Source organism: Marmota monax, unplaced genomic scaffold, assembly GCF_021218885.2.
Source record: "Marmota monax isolate L192 unplaced genomic scaffold, Marmota_monax_Labrador192_F-V1.1 WCK01_AAM20220418_F8-fsc00122, whole genome shotgun sequence".
Taxonomy (NCBI): Eukaryota; Metazoa; Chordata; class Mammalia; order Rodentia; family Sciuridae; genus Marmota; species Marmota monax.
The window spans coordinates 1,684,518-1,699,579 of record NW_026695223.1 but is presented as its reverse complement, the minus strand read 5'-3'; the positions used below and the strand labels follow the sequence as shown (position 1 = coordinate 1,699,579).

Below are 15,062 nucleotides of genomic sequence, written 5' to 3'. Positions count from 1 at the left end.
GATAGTGCCTGGGTGTAACTGGATAGTTAGGAGGGATTCTTTCTAGAAAGATGATGGAAATATAAAAGCTTTCTAGAGCCTAGACTTTGGGATGAAAGGTGGAAGGAAGGGTGAATCAAAAATTCATCAAGAAGAGTAAATAAAAAAATGAGATGTTGAAATTGATTGCCTTGGGAATTCTAGTGCTTTGGGTGAAAGAGGGAATTCTGCAGCAAGAGCTGATTTAGGGAAGGAGTTGGATGTTTGATTGTCCTTAGAACTGAGTACAAACTCTACACAGGATCCTCAAGTGTCTCTGAGCTTTGTGGGCAACCTCAATACCTGTGAGTCCTCCTGATGAGGAGCAGTCTTGGGCATGTAGCTCCTGGTCCATGGGGATCTAGTTCCAGCCTCAACTCCAGATTTCCTGGCTAATGGCTGTAGATACCTTCCCAGGAGTTCTTAGAACATAATTTCCCTAGAATGCTGTAAGGCCATGTAAATAATTTTATTTTATGGAGCCTCGCTTTTCTTACTTTGATCTTTATTTAGGGGTTTCTTAGATGCAGGGACTTTCAAGAAAGCTCAGATCTGGATATTTTACATGCATATAAAACAGCTTGAAGCCACATCTTCTGAAAGGGGCTAATTGGCCTAGGGGAACCTTCTGTAGTTCAAGTAAGCACCTTTTAGAGGCTCAGATTCACCAACATTATATGTGGTCTCTACTTCTGAAACTGCTCATTGTCCCACGCTCCAGTGAATGATCTGACAGTTTTGTAGGGTCATTACTTCTATAGCAAGTGGCAGGGAAAGCCAGAATGTAAATGCTCAATAAATACTGGTTAAAGTGGGTGAAAAGGCCCCTGTCCTGGGAGCATCTTTTGTAATGGGGTCCCTTCCTCCTCCATATGCCCTGCTGGGATATGAAGATGCTCTCTTCTTTTTGTATTTTTTAAAATCCAACTCTAGGAACCCTTCTTCATGGTGAGGGCAGAGTTGAGGGTAAATAGACCATTTTTATTATTATTATTTTTAGCTTTGCTAAAGTAAATCTCAGGAAGTTAGAATTGTCTGGGTTCCAATCCCCATTTTAATTATGAGTCAGAAGAGGCAGGAAATGTCCTGGAGACAGAGATTAGACTAGATATTCTCTAAGAAAGCCATTTATCTCAGGATATATTTTATTTAATGTGGTTCCAGATGGGAAGGCAGCTTAGTCAGCAATTCTTGGTCCGGGTAATTTGGGGCCTATGAGGGAAACATTCTGTGATTTCATTGAGGGTTTGCCTCCTCTGGTCCCTTTGGCCTATTAGGGAGCTTCTGCCAGGATGAATCTACTATAGTATTTCTAAGACTCATTATCTGTAGATGACACATTAGGTATTTAGGAAAGAACTTCAGTCTCTCTAGGCTTTTCCCTAATGACTTTAACAGCTAATATTGGTGTAATATTTTAGTGTTCACAAATTGCTTTCATTTATTGTATCTCATTGCATCCTCATATAATTTCCCTCTCTATAGATGAGAAAAATGAGATTCTGAGGGTGGAGGAGACCCATCTCAGGTTTCTCCAAGAAGAGAGACAGTGGCCTCCTCCTCCTCAGAGTATTGCTTGGGGAAATTTTGCAGCCTGTGAAAGTATTCGGTAAAAACATTCAAAGAAATGTTGGCATTCTGTTCTTTTCTATTCATAGATTCTGTGGCTTAGAATGTTGCTTTCACGACTCAAGAGCAATGCTTCTTAAAGAACCCTTTGCCTATAGCCTCCACCTTTGAAATCTGAAAATTTTAGCTGAGACCTCAGGAATGCTAATTTTTAATACCTCAAGACTCCTTTCATGAACAGTAAGGCTTGAAGACCTGTGTGTGTGTGTGTGTGCGTGCACACATATGTGTACATGTGTGTATGTGTGCGTGTGTGTGAGATGTTCAGCTGATATCTATTAAAAAGAGGGCTTATTACAAAACCAGGCTTCCAGAATTTCTGGGAATAGATTCTAGGGTGTAGACCCAGACTTCACCACAGTCTAACTCTGTATTTTCATTAAATCACTTGAATTTTTCTGGATTTCTTGTCCTCAATTGTGAAACAAAGGCTTAACTTGGGGACTTCTAAGATCCCTTTAAGCTCTTTGATTCAGGGCCTGTGTTCTTGCCATGGAATCTCTGATTCTTCCCCCTCTGTGAAATTCCCTTCTGATTGTGCCTAAGATACTGATTCTCAAAATGTGGTTCCCAGATCTGAGTACACAGGAACTCACTAGAGCTGCATTTTCAGATAGTGCCCCAAACCCTGAGGATGGGATCAGCAATCTGTGTTTTAATATGTTCTCCATGTGAAATGCAAGTATATAATTCTATAATTACATTTTGTTTTCCTAAACCCATGCTGTGGTTATGATTAAAGGTGACTCAATGAAAAGCATTAAGACTGTTTTTGTTTGTTTGTTTGTTTGTTTTTTGGATATGTGATTTTCCATGTTTCTAAAGCGGCTTCTATAATATATAAAGTTATTCAGAGGTCATTCGAAAGTTTGGCAGAGAAATTAAGTTTTCAATTACTGGCAATCTTTACTTTGCATGGTCCCAACACACATGTCTTTTAGTTACTGCAGTTGAATTAACACCAGTCCTCTGACAACATGGCTTAAATTCTAGTATAGTAGCGATAAGTAATTGCAGAAAGCACAGATTTCACTGCTAGTTACTCAGGCTACAAATCACTACATGAATGACAGATGTGTTTTCAAGTCAGTGACCAATCACATCCCTGCTGTCATCTGTCTGCAATTGGTCACCAAGCATCTGTTAGTCACTTTAGGCAGCTTGTATAGGGCATGTGGTTTTGTCATCTGTCTCCCAGTGGGGAACCAGTAAGACATTTTTCAAACATGGGTAATCCAAAGAAGAAATTGGCCAACAAAAATGAAAGTGCTGACAAGAAATGGGAAATAATTTAAATAAAACTCCAATCAAATATGAATGGAGTTGGAGAAAATAACTGAAGGTGAGAACATGGGCGTTGGTGCTATTTGAGACTCTTCCCCTGGAGGCAAACATTTAGCAAAGGAAAACTCAGGAACATAAGACCACAGGTGCTCATGACAAACAGGGTGAAGCTGTCCCAAAGGACTATGCTGACAACTAACTCACTTTTGTGGAATTCTTGGATCTATTTTATAATATTGAGAGTGACCAGAATTAAAATGCTGAGAACTAATCCAAACCTAGTAAGAAGTATGGAAATTTGCTAAGGTAAAGAAAATATGAGAAAAGGTGCCCATTCTGTATTGTAATGGGTACTAAGAGAACAAGGAAGCAACTGATCGTTTTAAATAAGTATCAGTTTCTCTATATCTTCATTGCTGTACACTTTTATAGATGATAGTAAAAGAATTTTTCCTAACTGGACAAAAACTTTCAAAGGTCTTGGAACAATCATATTTTTCCCACTGAATATTAAGGTTGCTTTCCACAGTTTCAGATTCAATGATCCTTTTCATAGTTCCACACTACTGTGCAAAGCAAGGACTGCTAATATATCATCTATAGCCATATCTATATCATCTTTATATATCTGTCTACATATCACTCCTGAAAAACAGTTCTGTGAGAAAGTTCTACATTTTTAAAATAGGGTGCAGAGGTCTCTGATGGAAAACATTTATCCATTTATCCAGCCATCAACTATTTATGGAATGCCCACACACTGTTCTTTAAGCCCCAACAGTGCTGGGGTAAAGACATAAAAGGTATCTTCTTTTATTCTCAATAAATTAAAAGCAAATAAGTAGACAGTAGCAAGGATTATGAAAAACATGAAAGAGGATAATGAGATGTAGAAGGGAAGAAAGGTGGGTGAATAAGGAGGGTGTCAGGGAAGGCCTCTGGGTTTCAACCAGATGGGTTTCTGTTCCTGGGCTGGGATAAAATAGCTGTGAAGTCTTATCTGGTACTATTTCAATGACCAAGTGGAAAGTTTTTATTTTGCTCCTTGTTATGGTTTAGATAGGAAGTGATCTGCAAAGCTCATGTGGGAGACCATGCAAGAAGGTTTAGGGGTGACTGATTGGGTTATGAGCATCTTAATCTAATCAGTGCTAATCTCCTGATGGGGGTTACCTGGGTGGTAACTGTGGCAGTAAGGTGTGACGTGGCTGGAGGAGGTGGGTCACTGGGGGCATGCCCTTGGGGTTTATATTTTATCCTGGTGTGGGGAGCTCTCTCTCTCTTTACTTCTTGGTGCCATGTTCTCAGCCTCTTTCCTTCACCACACCCTTCTGCCATGATGCTTCCTCTCAAGTAGAGCCCTAAGGAATGGAGTTGGCCATACTCCATTCAAATGGACTGAGACCTCTGAAACTGTGAGCCTCTAAACAATCTTTTCTTCCTTAAAATTGTTCTTGTTGGGTCTTCTATTCACAGCAGTGAAAAAACTGACAATTGTGTTACAATGTATTTATAAAAATTAGTTATTAATATGAAACATATCGTCTTACTTATTCTAGTCCCCTGTGGCCTATTTTAGGAAAGACAAATTGAAAAAAAAATTAATTTATGGATAGAACTTTAATTCAAGAGTATGAGAACTTTTTCTTTCATAATTTAAACACTAAATAATCATTTTAATTTTTGCTGTTTACATATATATTTACATTTGCAGTCGTAAATCTGAATACCAAAGTCTGTGGTCATAGCCCAGCTGAGTAACAGATATTAATAGTGTTGGGGCAAGAAGAGGAAGCCATGTGTGCTGTTGATTAAAACAAAGAAAAGCCATTCAAGCTTTAGTCAATATCAAGCAAAAACAGTATTGTTATAGAAAAAATTACAAAGCCATATATAGAATATCTTTTCATCTAAGAGCTTGACATCAATGAAAAATACTATTGAAGACAGCAGAAGACTCTCACTAGTCTTGCAATGAGCCTGTGGGGATGAACGGAGACACGGGGGTTACCATTTTAGGTGATGAAATGCAAAATGTGAGCTGTGAGAAAGAAACCTAGGTAACAGTATTTGGTTAAAGACTTGTTTTAAAATCAAGGAGGCATCCAAACCACATTTGGTTTAAAGGATTTTTATTCTTCCAAAGCAAACATCTCTTTGATTCTTAGCCAAGCTGTGAACAGGTAAAAAGCCTGGCCTTAAGCAAATTTGCTAAATGGTATAACTGAGAGTTTTGAGGAGAGCATGGGTGGGGACCTCAAAGCTTCTTTGCTTGTTTAGCTGTGCACGCATTATGTAATCCACTATCGCCTGGAGCAGGGAACAAGATTGGCAATAGCCAGGGAGTATGAACAGCTGTCGGGTCGTTTCCTTAACTGTCCATTAGCTTGGATGCTCCGAATAAGACACCTGTGGATACAGAACACAGGGTGGAACACACATTTTAGAGCCTGGGTACGTACTGTCCACCTTGAGCTTGCTTTCAAAGTCTGTGAAAAATAAAGCCATAAGTTCTAACGGCGTGTTCTCCCAATCCGAGCTTGCTCTGCAAGAAGAATAGCAGCCACATCAAGATGTGTGAAGAGAAATAACAAGGTGTCCTGTGGGGTAGGTTGACAGTGAGCTGCAGGACCACAGGAAGCAGGGAGCGGGTTTGTGTAAGGCAACTGCTGTTCCCATTGAAATTCAATTGACAAGGGAGTGTCAGAGGAGAAAGAGAAAGCATATAATGTAAACTTAGGGAAAACACCTACAGTGTCATAAAAAAAAGTTTATTTATTTTTCTCTGCTCAGTGTCCAGAGTCATATTATTTTCTACAATGCTCCTGAGTTCTGCCTGAGCTCTCTTCTCCATCGGAGACCCCTTCAATGCATTTTCTCTCTCAGCCGTTGTTTTAAGTTTGATATGAACCTAAAGTGCTTCCGATCTCTATAGAAATATAATTCATTTGGTATTATTTATGCAAGGGCAGGTATTAAACTCTAAGAGAAAAACAGCAGTGCTAAAATCCCTAGAAGTGTGAAATGATTTAATTATTGTCCTATGACAGACAGGATGCTTAGAAGGTATGGTCTTCATTTTTAATTTGAAACTAAAATTATCTGCTTTACAGAAAAATTCTGCAACCCCCTGGTGGCTTTTATTCTTTCTGTTGGGTAAGTACAAGGTGAGTATGAGCATTGGGGGAAGGGGTGCATGGAGTGTGTGGGGGAATTCAGTGAAATCTGAGCAGAAAAAGAAAAAAAAAATATCTCCTCATGGTCTAAAATAATAACAAAATTGAAGTTGTTTACATCTGTTGAAGTATGAATACATATATTTATGTCTTACAAGCTAGCAGGCACTGACAGAGCACACACAAATTTGGAAAGAGGAAATTTTCTGCTAGGAAGGGGGAGGTATTTGTTTTCTGCCTTCTCAAATGTCACAAAAGCACAGATGTGTGTGTGTGGGGGGGTGTTGTAGCAGATGTACCCAAGAGGTCCCTAATACTGAGCCGGTGTGGACTGAAAAGGGACCTAGACTCCTAAACAAAATGTGAGCAACTTAACTACTACCCTAAATGTAGGAAATGGTACCATGAAGGAATTCTAGCAAAGCCGTGTGGCTGAAGCTAGGTTGCAGGCAGCATACCTGACCCACTTCAGAAAACGAGCAGGGGTCCGGCACCCAGAGACCCCTGGTCCTGGCAGTCTGTCTCTATTCCTCATCTGTCCAGGTTTGAATACCCTTTTGTGGACACTGGGAGACAGTCTGAGATTCGGTAAGATTCTGATAAAAACCTAAAACAAAACCCTATGGGGGAGAAATCCTGGCTTTTCCATTTTAATAACTACACAGGAAGCAGACCTGCTAAAACCAGAGCTGTGAGCTGAATGAGGAGGCCTGCAGGCTTGGGAAAATGACAAAGAGACATTTGCTTGCAGCCCCTTGGAGCAACTTCAGGTTTTAGGAAAGATTCCTCCAAGAACTCTCCAGTTATGGTATTTAGTGAAAGCCTTCTTTGGAGACACAAGCTTCCTGAGAACAAACAGAAGGTGTACAGGCTGATGTTCTGTGACTCCTAACATTTTTCGAACCGGCACCTCTGATACACTTGGAATGTATATGACTATGAATTCTGGCAAGAAATTTTTAAGATGTGAAATCTAACTAATCCCATTTTACAGATGAGGAAATTGAGGCCAACGGGTCATAGGGAAACCTGGTCTCTTCAGATACAAACACTTTGAAAGTGTGTCTTGTTACTCCAGAGCTTGAGTAGTCAGCAGTTATGCAAAATCAGTGGGAAAAGGGCAAACTGATGGATACAGAAATAGACGGATTGAAAAGAACACCCCTCCCTCCTGCCATAGTAGTATAAAAAGGGAGAGACACATTAAACCAACCATGAAAATGCCATAGAGCAATCAAGGAAACACGGGTGCTTTTGTGTGGGGGGTTAATTCTGTTCCCTGGGTGGTATGGTCATTGCTTTAATATACCTGATCTCACTTGAAGCATTTTTGTTCTTTTTCACAAAGAAGAAAATGGGTTTTACATAGGCAGATTTCTCAAGGTCATCAGCCAGTAATCAGCAGAAGCTAGATTTGGACTTAGATTGTCTGACTACGAAATCCATGCCATTTATCATCTCATGGTGACTTGAAAGGACAGGAAGGTGGATCACATCATTCAAAAAACAATCTGTGGCCATTTATCCATTCACTTATTCATTCAAGGCACCCACATTTATGTATCTGCTCTCTGAAAGACCTGGAGGTCCCAAGTTAAATGAAACCTAAAGCTTACCCTTTGTGGTCCTAAAATTATATATGATGAGCTTAAAGCATATTAAAAAGTTATATTTAATATGGAGCTACAGATGATAAAAGACTAGATGAAGGGATCTGTAGGATTCCACCTGAAGTTTCTGGAATTGCTGAATCCCTTTCAGGGCCAGCTTGGGAAGAACAAGGTGCTTTATGGAACACTTGGCCAACTTCATATCTTCTTCTCCAATGGGCTTTCTGACCCCAGGTGACTTCTTAGGAAGAAAAGTTCAAGTCCACTTCATCAAGTAGTGAGCATGCTGCAGCCCACTTGGTATCACTCCTTGAGTTCCCACGGAGTTACTCCTGTTGACCCTGTTCACCTGCCCTGTGTCAGTCAGTGTCTCAGTTGACATATTCTTTTAGCAAGACTAGAATTTGTTGGAGGGAGCAATTGTGTATAGCACAGTTTTCTTCCATACAGCATTATTTACATGTTACATGCTCTCTACATAATTATTTTTACTGTATTTAAGAATGGTATTCTTGCTGGGTGTGGTGGTGCATGCCTGTTATCTCAGTGGCTTGGGAGGCTGAGGCAGGAGAATCACGAGTTCAAAGCCAGCCTCAGCAATGGCAAGGTATTAAACCACTCAGTGAGAACCTGTCTCTAAAGAAAATACAAGATTGGGCTGGGGATGTGACTCAGTGGTCGAGTGCTCCTGAGTTCAATCCCCAGTACCAAAAAAAAAAAAAAAGAAGGTATTCTTTTTAAGAAGTCCCAATGAAATTCAGAAACAGAAAGAAAGTGAATACCTGGTTACTTGTTAAAGAATTTATTGATGTGTTGCTGGAATAGTTTGAAGGTTTTAAGATGAAGAGGAAATGAATAAAGTCTCAAAGTTGACATGATTTCTCAAAGAGGGGACACTCAGACATGTGGTCAGGTAGATTTGTGGCATGGGGGTTGCCACAAGGAGGACATCTGGGATTCCTCCCACTTTCTACCCACATACTCAATACTCAGAACTGTCGAGAGCTAGAAAATTGAAAGAAGAAATGATAAATCTAGAAGTGCTTGGACATTTATAAAATTCTTGATATTTAAATGTAACCATCATAAACAATATGAGAAAACACCTAAAAGTTGTATTCTGATTCCTGCACTAAGGACAGAATGAAGAGTGTCTGGAAGCAGGAGGAGGAGGAGGGGAGCAGAGCCTGTTCCCCGCTCCCTGCTCTCCCAGGCCTCTGCTCATCAAGCCTGACAGCCCCAGCGATGGATCCCCTGAGGGCCTTAGATCAGCTCTAGGTGACGGATGTGCTTTCTGATTAAGTTTGCTGTGCATGTGCAGAAATGAGAGGCAGAGAGAGACCACCAACCTGAGAGGAACCCCACATCCAACAAAGAGGCCTGCCTGGGGACAAACAAAGCAGCTAATTGTGAACAGTTCCACTAAGGGGCCTGGGAAACTCGAGCACAGAGGGGTGGCTGTGACCCATTTGGCACCGGCGGGCCTGGCCTTGAATATTTCAACACCCTAGATGGTCAAACACCTGGGTTCCCTCCTGAGTGCAGCCCTGTTCTTAGAGATTTATGATGTTCCCCAGATCTGGCAGCTGCCTAATTTGCAGGAAAGGTACTGCTTCAAGAGCCCTGTCTGCAACCCAACACTCCCCAGGAGGGCTTTGACTCTCACCTTAGTTCCTGTCAAAATGCCTGGACATTCTCTCCTGCAAAGAAAGTGCTCTCTGCTCTCCTTGGGAGCCGCTTGATTCTCTGGTCTTACCTTGGTCATTTCCAAAGCAGCCTCCTCCTATTGGAAAGACTTGAGACTCCTGTTATTAATGAAAGGTGACCTTGGCTTGTCTCTGTAAACTTTTCTTTTATTGTGTCCCTTGGCATATATATTCATAGAGAATGCATCACTTTGAATTTCTTGGGAATGTTTGTTTATCTTCCAGTGAGAATTTCTTATGAGATTTGTGTTCCCTTAATTTAGAAGATGGCTCAAGACTGAAATTCTGGAGTAGAAACTGAAAAATAGGAGAATCACCTTGCTCCAAGTTTACACAGCAATGAGTGGGGAGACTAAGAATTGAGCTGAAGCAGTATGAGGTCAGAGAGCTGAGGATATTGATTTCTGGCAAGTCCCCAGGTGACAGTGATGCTGGTGATCTGAGGACAGGTACTTCGGACATAAAGAAGCATCTCAGAACCAGCTGTATTTGGAGCAAGAAGGGCCATGAGGGGTTATTTAAAGAGGTTTATTGAATCATTTCTGTAATCTTTAGGGCTCTGAAGAAGGTCCTTAAGCAAGATGCAGTAGGCAAAGGGCCGACTTCCCATTATGGTACAAGATAGAATCAGAGCAGCTTAATTTTTATCTGTCTTTATATAGGAGTTTTATACATTGTTATACTTGTTGCTACTACCAATCTATTTTCTTTTCAATATGAAAATTCAGAGACAGAAGCAGAGATAAGATCACAGAACTGTATGACTAGGTCTTTCTGGTACACAATGCCACCTCCCATAATCTATACAATTTAGATGCATGTCTATGCCAGATACTGTATGCCTGGGTCTCAGCTCCAACCCAGTCTGCCAGTCTCCACCCTAATGCTGGCATTGGAACACTGAGACCACATTTTTGTTTTATCAATTGGCACCATAGTAGGCTATCAATAAGGGCAAATAGAAGGAAACTCAACCAAACTTACAGGATTAAGACCCTGGGTTTTTGCTGAATCCTGCTAGATCTGTTCTTTCTGAGTGTCGGGAACAGTCTTCTATAAACCACATCCTCATCTGCATGTGAGAGAACTGATAAAATAGTAACATCCACTTAGATTGTAATTCTGCAATATACTCAAATTAAATGTTGGGCTTGATTTTTAGCAGTCTCAGCTCAAAGATTGTAAGAGATGAGACTCCTTTAGGGCTTCCACTTAAGTTCTCTTCTGGGATTTGAGAATTTAGACTCAACCTGTCCCTTGTTTCTGTAACTGTTCCAGGCTGTTCATAGGAGTCCACCCTACTCCACAGTCCTCAAAGTCACCATTTCCTCCATAATGGTAAGCACAGCTGCCATCTGGGTTCTGAAGGCACTTTATTCACCAGGCACTTCATCACCATCAACCACAGGTGTTCATTTAACAGTGATGCCACTTCACTGCAAAGTTATTGGCACCCTGTTTTCCTTTGGCAAGGAGCGTATTACTGAGTTGTGTTCAAGATCAAGGACACAACCAACCCAATCCCTAACTCTCATCTCTGGGGGTCTGATTCCTGATCTGAGGCCTACTATCAACTTCTCTATAAATTAGGACCAGCCAAAAGTAATCATTTTAACAGAAACAACAAACGTAAATGATAGTTAACAATATATAAAGTTACTAATTAGGTAACTGAAATAAGGCATTCAGGAATCATGAAGCATCACAAAGTAGCACATAATAGGATGGCTTTAGACCTGAAAGATAATAACTTAAAGGTAAGCATCATGTACTCTATACATCTATACATACAGTTTCCTTTGATGTTGAAGTCTGTCCTATCTCTTGAGATAAGGGTCTATTCTTACAGCTCTTTTCTTCACAATGCACACATTGAGGTGTGCTTTAAGTATTTTTATACATGTCTACCTTCCATCAACTTTGGATACCCCACGGATGACTCATTTTCAGCTCTACCAGGTGCCAATACATGGAACAGAGTAGCATAATACACATAGAAAAGAATAGTGAGCCACAATAATGCTGAATCTGTTTTAGTTAATGGGATATGAGGTTAGGCAACTCTTTGTTGCTTTGACAAAAATATCTTATGTGAACAAATTAAGTGAAGAAGACTTTATATTGGCTCATGGTTTCAGAGGTTTAGGTCCATGGTCAGTCTGGCTCCATGGCAGAAACATCTTGACAGAAGGGGCCAGGGACAAGATATAGTCTCAGAGGCACATCCTCAAGGATCCACTCCTTCCACTAGATCTCACTTACCACAGCCTCCAACACCTTCCAGTAGTCCATTCAGCTATCAGTGGATTGATCCACTGATGCGGTCAGAGACCTCATGACCCAATCACTTCTCCAAAAACCCACTTCTGAACATTGCTGAATGGGGGCCCAAGCCTTCAACACGTGACCCTTTCAGGGACATTCCAAATATAGACTATTGTAAATTCTTAATGTACATCTATTCTGGAAACTCTGTTTTGGGATCATTTCTTTTAGGATATTGTGCAGTCCTCTGAGAATGTCAGCTATGCCTCATTGTCTAAAGCTGAGCTTTGATGCTTCTAAAAGTGATACTTTCTTCTGCTTTCCCTATTTTCTTTATTTTATATTATTGTAGTATTGGGGATCAAACCCAGGACTTTGTGTATGTTAGGCAAGCACTTAATCACTGAGCTACATTCCCAGCCCTCTTTTCCTTTTCTAATGGGATTTTCCACTCCTGATCACATAAGGAAAATGGATTCACCCATTAATAGATTAGTGAGTAATAGACTAATAGATAAAAATAAAATAAAACCACAGATAAATTAAGATAAAATAAATAACACTTTTTTTGTTTTGTTTTTTTGCTTTCCAAATGTGATTTCCCAGTTTCCACTTTCTGCTGACCAGAGGAAAGTTGGTGCCTGACATAGGCTTGGAAATGGGGAAATGGATGGCTCCAGGAGTGTCTCTGCACACACATGTAGGGAGTGAGGGCATTAAAGAGGGCTCAGTTTCTGCTGATGGGTAAGGGGTGTGGGGAGCCAGGAAAAAAAAGAGAGGTTACTAAAATACAGCAGTGAAGTATTCTGTAACAACAATGTCAAATTATAAATAACACTTGACACAGTATATGCAACATTAAGTATCACAGTATAAAATTATTTTCCAGTATTTACTATGTTGAATCATTTTTATTTTATTATCACAACAATCCTGTGCAGTACATAAAACATAATGAATTTGTTTGAATTAGTTTTAATATCAGGTAATTCCTTTACTCCTCAGATTATATTATACACATGTTTTATAATGCACTATTCTAAACTAGATTATAACTATTCAAAATTTAAGATTTACAAATTTTTCATTTAAAATAATGGAATTTTCCAGTCTCCTTAACTTTTTGTCTCCTCTTGGAGATGTTGAAAAAAATCTTTCCAGTGGTTCACAGTTTCATTAAATATTAATGAACTAAATAATAATAATGAATTAAATAATAAATAATGAATTAAGTGATTCTTTATTAAGTGATTAATAAAATGATTTTTATTAATAAAATTGTATTCAATTTTCATTAAATATGTGGGAAGGGTGTGGGAGTGGTAAAAAAATTAAATAGAAATTTCCCTGAAGGTATGCTTTTAAACAGAATTTGAAGGCTGAGGTCAAGGATGTCTTGGAAACTGCAGAGACTGCAAGGAGGCTTCAAGTAAAGTGAAAGGGCAGAACAACCATCTGGACAAAATGTCAAGCCAGGTGAATTTGTCCTTGTGCATCTTCTGCTTCTCACATTAGTAGGCTCCCTACTGCTTCATTCCCTGTCTCTTCACCTTGTTCTCTGTCACAGGCAGAAAAATCAAGCGAAGCATCCTTGAGCAAAACTTTCAGAGATGCACACTGCAAAGACTCCCCAAACAGAAACGAGTGGATTCCTTTGGCCACCTCATGGCTGCATATTCTAATTTATGTGCATTTTCACTGGAGAAAGATTGCAAATGTATAATTTTTTAAAATTGTCTTTGCTATTAGCCACCAAAGGGACAATAATTAATATCCTCCCCTTTAATTGGGACGACACCACAACTCTCTCTTGTTGGCAGTGTCTGGTGAGTTTAATAGATGCCACAGAGCTTCCGAATTGCCACCTGTATTTTAAAACCAGGTCTATCTACCCTTCTCAGACATAGCCCATTGATGAAATAAACCCATTTCCTAAGGTATTCCAGCCCTCTAGATTGCAGAGATATTGTATCCAATCTTCATTCTCTATTCTGCTCTAGGATAAGTTAACCTTTTAGGTCTCAGGGTAAGATTATTTCCATTTGAACCTGCCAGGTATCAAAAAATATCAGTCTCCATTGATTTGGAGTGATCCAGTAACTTCAGAGTTATCCCCAATGAACTCAAATCTTCCTTTTCCTTTTGAAATCTATAGTCCCTAGAATAGTTGTTACATTCAGGGAACTGACTGAAAGTTAATGTGCTGGGGAGAGGTTGAGAGATAGATGCACATTGGGTCACAGAGTTTTATCCTTGGACATCATCTGTTAGCCGCAGAAGTTGTCATCTTCATTGTATCTTAGGATATAGAATGTGATCTGATTAGACCACTCCCTTGTGATGACATGTGGTTCCTTTCATGATCTAAGTGACAAAAGTAATTGTCTTTTTAAGATATGAATACTAGCACCTGCCAACAGCCTGGCATAACCTGTCATGAAAAGGAAAAGACACAGATGGACAGTCCCTCTAGTAATTTCAATAGGTTTTGGTCAGCTGATTTGATAAACTAATCACCACCACTAGTATGTATTCATGGATGTAGAGTTTTATTTCTGTAATATAGTGATGTGAAATAGCAGGATTGGCTCTGAACTGATTTTTCTTTTTCCCGTTGGAAAATTCAGGTTCTTTTTCACTTTTCTGTCTTCCTTTGAGAAGCTAGAAAAAACGTAAGGACAGAGGGATGGAGGGAGGGAGGGAGGGATGAAAGGGGAGAGAGAGAGAGAGAGAGAGAGAGAGAGAGAGATTATAGCAAAATACAGGAAAAAAGAATGAAATTCATGACTCTTGAATAGCAATAAATCTTGGAGCTTCCAAAGCCATGAGGGACTCTGGACATAAAATTCATAATAATGAACAATGAATTGGCTCAGCAAGAGGTAGCTCTTCCTCCCCCTGGACTAGATAAAAAAAATTATAGGCTGTAAAATAAACAAGCTGGAGGGAGCAAAATTGCAAAAGCATAGTGGGGTCCCTCAGTGGGGACTCAGTACCCCTCCCTTTGGATGAAAGGGAAAAGAAAATGTAGCTCTAAATACTTTGGAGATTCCATGAACAGAGGAAGCTATTTCTCATTTCCAAAGAACACAGCAAATCTTGTATTCTTTCACTTCCACTCATGGCAAGGGGTGTGGATCAAGAGCAGGAGCAGAAACTGTTTTTCCAGGGTTTAGGCAGAGGGACTCAAGGATCTGTTCTATCCATGGCTCTGCCCTTCCTCAGACTTTGCATATTACCCAATATCCCTTTCTTCTGGGAGGTGTTGGTGTGGGTGGTGTATGTTGGGGCCCACTATGAACTCTAATCTCAGAATTATAAGCCACATAACATAACAAATTGGACTAGCCAAAGTAACTATATCTAGTCAGAGT

General features: G+C 39.9%; 1 protein-coding gene across 2 annotated transcripts in view; it reads left to right on the top strand.

The window, feature by feature from the left end:
- Window positions 1-15,062, top strand: part of Ptn (pleiotrophin) — a 98,014-nt gene that overhangs the window by 15,307 nt on the left and 67,645 nt on the right. Inside the window, exon 1 of one of the 2 annotated variants that reach the window (XM_058575732.1) lies at window positions 6,069-6,087. The exons of the other annotated variant lie outside the window; for it this stretch is intronic. The gene's annotated coding sequence lies outside the window, so the exon portion shown is untranslated. Of the gene's footprint in view, window positions 1-6,068; window positions 6,088-15,062 lie in introns of those variants that run through there. 2 annotated transcript variants of the gene reach the window in all.